This window comes from Globicephala melas, chromosome 4 (assembly GCF_963455315.2).
Source record: "Globicephala melas chromosome 4, mGloMel1.2, whole genome shotgun sequence".
Classification (NCBI taxonomy): Eukaryota; Metazoa; Chordata; class Mammalia; order Artiodactyla; family Delphinidae; genus Globicephala; species Globicephala melas.
Window position 1 is genome coordinate 15,328,700 of NC_083317.1, and position 11,006 is coordinate 15,339,705.

An 11,006-nucleotide genomic window follows, 5' to 3' on the forward strand; every position below is an offset into this window, starting at 1 on the left:
TGTCAGAACCATTTTGGTTTTGCATTCCCCAGCAAAGATAAACCATCCAACTTAGATCTTATGTCCCATAGATGTTGTATCTTGTACCATGTTGAACTGGAAGATCATCATAGAAGTGTACTGTTGGAAGATGATCTAATTTAACCTGTCTATTCTATAAGAAAGTAACCCAATAGTCAGAGAAATTAAGTGACTTATCTCAAGATCATACAGTTCAGTAAAAGAATTCCATTGACCTATGCATCAATTAAACACTTAACATTTGGTTACTTCAAAAGGTGATAAACTGAGAGGCACTGAATGTTGGAGTGAATGCTATCCTATTTTTCTATTCCTGAATTCATCTAATACCTCTTTGTAATGATCAATAAATGTCCCTATTGAGGCACAGATAGTAGATAGTTGCATGTTTATGTGATTTAAGGTATAAGAGAAAGGGCCCCAGCTGTTACAGTACCAATCTCGTGCCCCACTGCCCACAGCCCACAAGGAGCTATTAGTTACTGAGAATGAAGTTGCCATACCTCTAAGCGGTATTATATTAAAACCCTCAAGATTGTGTGATCCTGGGAAATAGCCATAACTTATCTGAGCCTTGGTTTTATTATCATTTTTTTAAATATTGGAAAATAGAACTTTAAGCTATCTCCCAATTATAAATGTAATGGGAATGAAACTCAGCTGTGCAAAAAAAAAAAAAAATACTATCCATCCATTCTAGGCTACACATTTTTAATTTACATCTTTACATCTCTGAAATTGGAATGCTTCTTACAAATCAAAGGTGTCTTAGCATCACTGTCTCCATGGGGCAGTTATGGTGGAGCTGTCACTTCCTGACCAAAAGAAGTGGAAAGTGGCTTGGAAGAATGTCCCAGAGAAAATAGTGGACACGCATTCTTTTCCTCTCATTCCTACCTATTTCTTTTTTTAATCAAATTTTAATTGACATGAAATATTATATTAATTTCAAGGAACATGTTTTTAATAAATGCTGCATGTCCAGTGTTTTCACAGCACAGAGGAAGATACTGAAAAGAAACCATGAACATTGACAAGTCTGAATCAAAAAGGAGATTCAGAAGAGCATGACTCCAAATGGGAAAAACTATTATGAATATGGGTTAAAATAGATTTTGCTTATATTTTTCCTTTTTATTTGTGTCCTGGGGTAGTACATGACAGAAGTCTATGTCTACAGAAATCTAGAAAAACAGTTTCATCAGTATAAAATAAAAACACCGAGAGAAATGATAGCAGTATGTCACAATTTAATGGCAATTTGTTTTCTTGGTGGAACATAACATGATTCAACATCTTGGAGTAAATGGCATCTTAGAGTTCATAAAATATGATATCCCATTCCTCAGTTGTCTATAGATCAAGTGCATTTCAATTCCGAGCCCCTATTCTGACAGCCTGATGGTAAACTCAACTTCAGTTAGATGACCACCTCTAGCCCATGTTTTCATGTGTGTTGATATTTGGAAAGCGGATAAGTCAGGTGCCTGGGGTTCTGCCTCTTTAAACACACACAAACAGCCATTTCTTTCTCAGTTCTTCCAGAAGTGCAGCCAGGAGCTGAGCACAGATCTCCTCTGTTCGAACAACCATAGATCTCTCCTTCTGCCTCCATGGGAATCTTCTCAAAATCATTCTTTCTCATGAAGAGATTAATTCCTCCCCATAGAAAGGGAGTCCAATAGATAACACTTCTGGCTATTTCCTGTGATCTACCTATCCAACTTTTCATCAAATGCCACAAGAGCAAAGGGCAGGCAACCTTCCTTTGCAGGCTCATACTTCTCACCTGTGGCTCTTAAGGCTGCTTTACTGACTGAATGAGACATTAAAGCTTTGTCTTCAGTATCTTGCATGCTAGGTTGGCAATAAATATTTCCATCCAGTACAAATTACCATCCAGGACAATACTGCAATTCTACTTCTCTAGAGGTGATAGATGACTTTCCTTTTAAAGGTGAGCCAGTTCCTAGTTCCTGAAAACAAGCATTTCTCTTCACATTCAGCTTTCACACATTTTCAGAAACAATTTTTGAGGTTTTTGTCTTTCTTTCCAAGTCCATTAGGTGACAATTTTCAAATGCAGAGCACACCCAAAACTGAGAAGTGGGGAAGATTTGTATTCTTGGCCCTCAAAACCACCATTTAACCCTTCCTGTACTCTCCCCCTCAAATCAGTCCATGTGGCTTTTTTGATGTCTCAACTTGGCTGAGCTATAGTTCCCAGTTATTCAATCAAACATGAATCTAAACATTTCTATGAGATGATTTGTGCAGATTTAATTAAAGTCCCTACTCAGTTGACTTTAATTAAGGGAAGTTATCCTGGATAATCTGGTAGGCCAAGCTTAATCAGTTGGAAGGCCTTAAAAAGCAGGGCTGAATAAAAAAGAATGGAATAATGCCATTTGCAGAAACATGGATGGACCTAGACATTATCATACTAAGTGAAGTAAGTCATACAGAGAAAGACAAATGTCAAATGATATCACTTATATATGAAACCAAAAAAAATGATGTAAATGAACTTACTTACAAAACAGAAACAGACTCACAGACATAGAAAACAAACTTATGGTTTTCAAAGGGGATGAAGAGAGGGCAGATAAATTAGGAGTTTGGGATTAACACATACATACTACTATATATAAATAAGATAAACAACAAGGACCTACTGTATAGCACAGGGAATGATATCCAATATTTTGTAATAACCTATAAGGGAAAAGAATCTGAAAAAGAATATATAGATAGATAGATACATAGATAGAAACAGGTGTATATATATATAGAAATATAGATATATAGATAGGCTGAGGTAGATATAGATATAGATAGATATAGATATAGGTATAGACATAGATATAGATATAGATAGATATAGATATATAGTCTGAGGCTTCCCTGAAAGAAGAAATTCTACCTGTGGACACCAGTTTTGGCCAGTGCCATTGAGATCCATCCTGCCCATGTCCCTCCCTTCCTACTGGTCCCAATTCTCTGGCTGAATTCCAACAGATACACCCTCCCCCACCACCATACTTGTACCCACCTGGGACTGTCTTTCTGGAGGCCCCCTGCTTTGGACCTCCCTTTCCCTCTTCCTTTACTCAAGTTTTACTTGTGTGCCATAGTCATGGTGTCCCTTGAACAAAAATATTGGGACTTGTTGTCTTATAATAGATTTTTTTATTCTATGAACATGTTTAAATGAAATATCTTAAGAGAACAAATATTAAATTCCACTTAATTATGTACATAATGACCCACATTATTCACAAGAATTTTAAAAGTTCCTTGAAATTGGTGTATCTGAGATATCCAGAGCATATGATCACCACACCTATACCCAAACTAGCTCTCTTCCGTTTGGAAATGAATATTATTCCGTATATACTAAGGTGTTAGGTGTTTGGACATTGGATGTTTTTGCCATACAAGCATAAACTATTAAGTGTAATGCATCTCTCGATGTATTTTGTTTTTACAGAATTATTCCAAAGTTATTACTTCATAAATCAGTGGTTCTGAAAGTGTGGTTCCCTGACCAGCAGCGTAAGCATTATTTGGGAACTTGTTAGAAATAGAAATGCAAATTCTTATCCCCACCCGAGACCTGCTGAATAAAAACCTCTGCAGAGAGAAGTCCCAGAAATTTGTGTTTTAATAAATCCTTCAGGGGTTCTCATGTGATCTAAAGTTTAAGAACTACTTCCTTAATCTAAGAGAAAGAAGCACAGTCACAGTACTGGTAACACATGGGATATTTTTGACAGGCAAATTTTTTTGACAGGGGAGTTAATTAGCTAAGGTATAAAAGAAAACAACTGGAAATTGTAAAATGACCATCAAAAACAAATTTATTAGGAAAACACTGGCAAATACAAGCATACCTCATTTTATTGCACTTCACAGATATTACATTTTTTACAAATTTAAGGTTTATGGGAAATCCTTGTCAAGCAATTCTATTGAAACCATTTTTCCAACAGTATATGCTAACTTCGTGTCTCTATGTCACTTTTTGGTAATTCTTGCAATATTTCAAACTTTTCATTATTATTATATTTGTTATGGTGATCTGTGATCAGTGATCTTTGATGCTACTATTGTAATTGTTTTAGGGCACCATGAACCACACTCACATAAGATGGCAAAATTATTGGTAAATGTTGAGTGTGTTCTGACTGCTCCACCTACTGGATGTTCCCCTTTCCTAGGACTTCCCTATATCTTGAAACACAACAATATTGAAATTAGGCCAATTAATAACCCTACAGTGGCCTCTAAGTGTTCAAGTGAAAGGAAGAGTCATATGTCTCTCACTTTAAATCAAAAGCTAGAAATGATTAAGCTTAGTGAGGAAGGCCAAAAGCTGAAAAAGGCTGAAAGCTAGGCCTCTTGCAGCAAACAGTTAGCCAAGTTGTGAACTCAAAAGAAAAGTTCTTGAAAAAAATTGAAAATGCTACTGCAGTGAACACAAGAATGATTAAAAAAATGAAATAGTCTTAATGCTGATACGGAGAAAGTTGTAGTGGTCTGGATAGACGATTAAACCAGCCACAACATTCCCTTATGCCAAAACCTAATCCAGAGCAAGGCCCCATCTCTGTTCAATTCTATGAAGGCTGGGAGAGTTTAGGAAGCTGCAGTAGAAAAATTTGAAGCTAGCAGAGGTTGACTCATGAGGTTTAAGGAAAGAAGCCATCTCCAAAACTTAAAAGTGCAAGGTAAAGCAGCAAGGGCCAATGCAGAAGCTGCAGCAAATTATCCAGAAGATCTAGCTAAGGTCATTAATGGCGGTGGCTACACAGGTGTTTACAACAGACTTTCAATGTAGGTAAAACAGCGTTATACTGGAAGAAGATGTCATCTAAGAGTTTCATAGCTGGAGAGGAGAAGTCAATGCCTGGCTTCAAAGGACAGGCTAACTCTCTCATTAGGGTGTAATTCAGGTGGTGACTTTAAGACATTTACCATTCCAAAAATCCTAGGCCTTTACAATTTATGCTAAATCTACTCTGCCTATACTCTGTAAATGGAACAACGAAGTCTGGATGGCAGCACATCTGTTTACAACATGGTTTACTATTTTAAGCCCATTGTTGAGACCTACTGCTCAAAAAAAAAAAATTCCTTTCAAAGTATTACTGCTCATTGACAATGCAAATGGTTATCCAAGAGATCTGATGGAGATGCACAGGACACTATTGTTTACATGCCTGTGTCAGGGAGGAAGAAATTTTCCTCTACACTTCTAGGTTCTTCTGGCTGGTCTAAGAATTAAATTGGCATAAAACAGATTAACAGGAGAAAATCAAACATAAGTTTAATAACACATATACATAGGAGAGATGCAGAAAAACTAAGTAACTCACCAAAATGGCTGAAACCCTCACCTTAAATACTGTCTTCAGTTAAAGACAAAGTGGTTTGGGACTTCAAAGGAAAGTATGCAATTCACATGGAGATGGAAAAGCAAATGTTTGGTAAACAAATATTTGGTAGGCCATGTAGAGACAATGGGACACAGAGAGGAATTTTAATAAACAGACTTTGCTAGGTTCCCTGTCTACCATACTTAGTTCATACTATAGTTATCTATGATGATAGCTCTCTTCCTGGAAGAGGTCCGCTATCTACATTCTTTTAGGCAGTTAGGGGAATGTCAAAGTTTCTTCTTGTGTCCTTTGGACCTTGATTGTTGTCAGCTCAAAATAATCTACATGCCAAAGAGACATGCTGGGGTAGAAAATTTTGCTCCCCTACATCTGCTAACACAACATCCATTCTGCAGCCCAAAGAACAAGGAGTCATTTTGACTTTCAAATTTTATTTAATAAATATATTTGGTAAGACTATAGCTGTCATAGATAGTGATTCTTCTGATGGATCTGGGCAAAATCAATAGAAAACCTTCTGGAAAGGATTCACGATTCTAGATGCCATTAAGAACACTTGTGATTCATGGGAAGAGGTTAAAATACTGACACTAACAAGAGTTTGGAAGAAGTTGATTCCAATGCTCATGGATGATTTTCAGGGCCACAAGACCTCAGTGGAGGGAGTAACTGTAGATGTGGTGGCAATAACAAGAGAACTAGAATTAGAAGTGGAACCTAAAGATGTGACTGCATTGCTGCAATCTCATGATAAAACTTTAACAGAGGAGGAGAAGAGCAAAGAAAGTGGTTTCTCCAGATGGAATCTACTCTTGGTGAAGATGCTATGAAGACTATTGAAATGACAACAAAGAATTGAGACTATTACATAAACTTCGTTGACAAAACTGGTAGGTTTTGAGAGGATTGACTCCAAGTTTGAAAGAAGTTCTACTATGAGTAAAATGGTATCAAACAGCATTGCATGGTATAGAGAAATCATTCATGAAAGTAAGAGTCAGTTGATCCAGCAAATTTCATTGTCTTATTTTTTTTTTAATTGCGATGTCCACCCCAACCTTCAGCAACCACCATCCTGGTCAATCAGCAGCCTTCAAGATCAAGGCAAGACCCTTCATCAGCAAAAAGATTACACTCTCTGAAGGCTCATATAATGGTTAGCATTTCTTAGCAATAAAGTATTTTAAATTAAGGTATATACATTTTTTGTCATAATGTTATTATTGCACACTTAACAGACTATGGTATAGTGTAAACATAAATTTTATATGCACTGGGAAATCAAAAAATGTGTGTCTTGCTTTATTGTGATATTCACTTTACTGCAGTGGTCTGGAACTAAACATGCAGTATCTCCAAGGTATGATGGTACCACCAAGTCCAAGGGTTTAACAGCCAATACCCAGGATATAGAGAACAGGAGCTCCAACAGCTTCCAGCCCAGCGTTTGTGAAACTTCCTTCTAAAGCATAGCCACAGGCAATGCAGTTCCCATCTTCTGCAGTTATCGTGTCTTAGTTCAAACTATGAAATTCCAGGTATTCAGGACCAGGAAAGCACAGTCTGAGTCAGGGTTTCACCCTGTAGCCAGGCAGGGTCACAGAGTAGGAACACTATCCTGAAAACCTTTCATCCCTGGGTCATAACCTTCATCTGAGAGAAAGGAGAAAGCTTGTGAGCTGAGAGTCACCCTAAGCTACACCTGCTACAAGACATCCTTATATTACCTTGATTCTCATACTATATGGACTACAGGTATAGTTAACCTCTCTCAGCATGACAGCAGATTATAATACTCCGAGTCATCTTCCACAGCTCATTTCAAATGTCCTCTCTAGGAAGCCCTCCATGGCCCTTTGAGTTGGAATTGGTGCTCATATCACTGGTCCTGAGTTCACATCAACTCTTTTTCCTCCACACTCTGCCTCTGCCTCCAATCTCTTGCCATACCATCCCACTGGATGCTGTTTCGGAGTTTCTAACAGAGATAAATTCATTTAGAATATGGGGTTGAAAGTCGGGAAAAGGAGATTGTGTCAATATATTCCAACTGAAAATTGAATATATCAGTAAACACAATAGATAAAGGAATTATATAAGCTTCCACTCTCTGGACAAAATTGAAATGGGCAAAGTATTTGGAAAAGAGTGTGAAATTCAGTGTTGAATACATTTACCATTTTATTTGGATATTAAGTCCAATGTATATATGCTGGGATATATTGTGAAGTATTAACTCATATTCTCCCTACCTCTATCATGTTGCACCCCTCTTATTCAGGCTGCTGTACAGGAGGACTACAGGGACCATGTTCCATGTATGTATGTCATTGCAGCTCACTCAGAGAACTAAGTGGCCATATTTTACCTTTTGATTTTCAAAAAGTTCCTTTTCCATGTTACCGTCACACACACACCACCATTTCCCATCTTCAGAGTCAGTAAAAACCTCTCTGTCTGGAAGGGAGGGAGAAAAGATGCAAAGTCATTTAAAACATCGGTCAACAAAATAATGTCTTTGTCATAGGAGACAATTTGGGGGGATGTAGACAATCTTAATCTACAGTTAAAAGACAAGGAAAGAGAGAAAGAGGAACAGAGAGGGGAAAGAAGAGGGAGAAGAGAAGGAAAAGGAGAAAAAGAACAGATCTTAACCCCCTCCCACAGGATACTAACAGGCCCAGCAACAACAGATAAGCTTTCCAGCAACTCTCCCATCAACATGCAAGTTGCTCTTTTATGTCCAAACACTCTAGAACAACATGGAAAAGCAACATGGAAAATTGGAGAAACAAGAACCAAGTTGAGAAAATCTGTGAGAGTGAGTTGACCTCAGAATAATGACCTCATGCTTGAGATTTTCTCACAGGATGACAAGAATTTGATTTCCCTCCTTGAATAAATGTTATTTCTAGACACCCTTGGGCTGTCTGGAGATTCCAAGTTGCCCAGAACTCAGTTTTTTGACCCCATAAATGTGGTAACATTCTCTTTAAAATGAAGGATCAAACACCATGAGTGTTCATTCGATCTTTCTCTTCTTCCCTCCCCACTGCTCCTTTCTTATCTGGTTTCCATTCCTTTCTTCTCTTCCCACTTCAACTACGATTTTCCCCTTTTATTCATAGTTCTTTATTTCAGCCATATCTGGAATATTAGAAATGTCGAGACTCATCTCTTATTTGCATAAGAAACAGTTTCACCTGTCACTCTCTCTTCTTTGTACCAATGTTTTAGAACCTGCTATTGAACAGATGTATTCATACCTTTCCATGCCTTTAGAAAGAAGGGGGCTTAGGACTATTAGAATCAGAATTAGGACACCTATTTTCTAGCCCCATGATTCCATCTGCTAAATAACTTGGAAAATCACTTAATTTTTAGCCATTAGTCTCCTTATTTGCAAAATGGATGAGTTCGGCTAAATTTCCATCAAAGTTCCTTCCAGTTTTAAAATGCTACAATTTCCAGTGGAAAAAGACTCATATCTAAATTCAGGTTATTCAGGGGAAAGGAATTAATTTTGTTCCAGGCACCAGAAATATTATTCCATGTTATGAGAAGAAATAATATAAAATGCTCATACAAGTATTCATTCAGAACCACTACAACTAAAAATAAATTCTTCTTTATTGTCTTCTGTTTCACTTTCTCACTCTAATGCATTAATTTCTCCACTGATGGGTTTTTTCCCATACTTTCTTTCCCCTTTCTGGCTTACAAAATGGGAAACTGGTTCAGCTTATGTTCAAACCTTGTCTCCTTGACTACACTCCTAGAGGATCCTGTTCTCTTCTCTTAAACATCACCTGATGCCACTCACTGTTTTCAACTTGTACCTCACTTCTTCCTATCTTCCTGGCAGTGTCACTGTCCAGAGATCTGTCTCTCTGCCAGTTTCCATGTAAACTTCATATGACCACAGCTGTTTCTTATTTGTGCTTGTGTTTCTGGTCCCAGCTGGTACCAGACCCAAGTGTGCATCTAATAATGAGTGGTCAAATTAATTAATCATAAAAATTGACATATCAAGCTACAAAAAGACACAGGGGAATCTTATATGTGTTTTGCTAAATAAAAGAACCAGTCTGAAAAGGCTTTATATTATACGATTTCAACTATAGGATATTCTGGAAAAGGCAAAACTATGAAGATAATAAAAAGTTCAGTAGTTGCCAGGGGATGGGAAGAAGGAGGGAAAAAGAAAGTCGGGGGAGCACCGGGAATTTTCAGCTCAATGAAAACAATTCTATATGCTATTGTATGATGGATATGTGTCATTATTCATTTGACTAAACCCACAAAACTACACAACACAGAATGAACTCTAATGTACACTATGGGTCCTCAATTAATAATAATGTATCAATGTTGATTCATCAATTGTAACAAAGGTACCACACACTTACAAGATGTTAATAATAGGGGAAATTGAGACAGAGAGAGGAAGTATATGGGAACTCTGTACTATATGCTCAATTTTTAAACTTAAAACCGCTCTAAAAGATAAAGACTATTAATTGTTTAAAGGATGAACCAACTTCCAATTCTCGGTCCAGCACATAAGGGCCTTGGAAATTGTCACTGTGTCCTAACAAGCAAAAATCTGAACAAGCTGAAAAATCAACAAGTCTTCTCAGATCTGTGGGAGAAGTGAGGTCACAGGGCAAACTATTGTCTCTACAACTGGAGAAAATAATAGATGAATGCAGAAAATCGCTACTTACTGGAGCAGCAATCCATGAGCAGACACCTTCGCAGGAACCAGAGCCAGGGTAGGAAAACATAAACTGTATTGATGAATTGCTGGAAGCTCAGTGTGGACAAGTCTGAGTTAAAAACTCCAGGAAGACCCAGTCAGAGGGAGCTCCCACACTTTTATGAGTTTTACCTCCAGGAGCTCTGTGAGAATCTTCTGGTTCTCACAGAGAATATAGAATAAAAAGAGTGAGCAGTGAGCAAATATAGGAGAATAATGAATAGAGGAGAAAAATCTCCTCCTGCTTTCATTGGGGTGAGGAGAAAAGTAACAATTTTGAAATATGCCAGAGCACTCTGCTCTTAATAAGACCAGCCATCAAGAGAAACTATCTTACCAGAACCTAAACTCCTGGGATTTTTTGAAAACCTAATCAACCTGAGGAAGAGAAATACCCAACTCCATCCTTCTCCAGACTTTCAGATGGGGGAGGAAGGAAAACACCCAATTGCAGCCATTTTATCCCACCTAAGTGGGAGACTGAGAACCCTTATGAAGTTCACAGTCCAGAAGCACAAGCTCATAAAAAGACTAAATCATAGCACAATAGAGCATTTCCCACCCCATACACACACCTTCCCACCGTATTACTAAAGGTCTATTTACACCAGTTTATTTAACTCAGACCATGGCGTCTGGCTATCAAGAAAAAATTATAAGACTAAACACACAGTATGAAGAGAAAAAGCAAGCATCAGAACCAGACTCAGATATGACAGGGATATTGGAATTATCCAACCAGAAATGTAAAACAGCTATGGTTAATATGCTAAGAGTTCTAATGGATAAAACTGACAGCCTACCAGAACAGATGGGCAATGTAA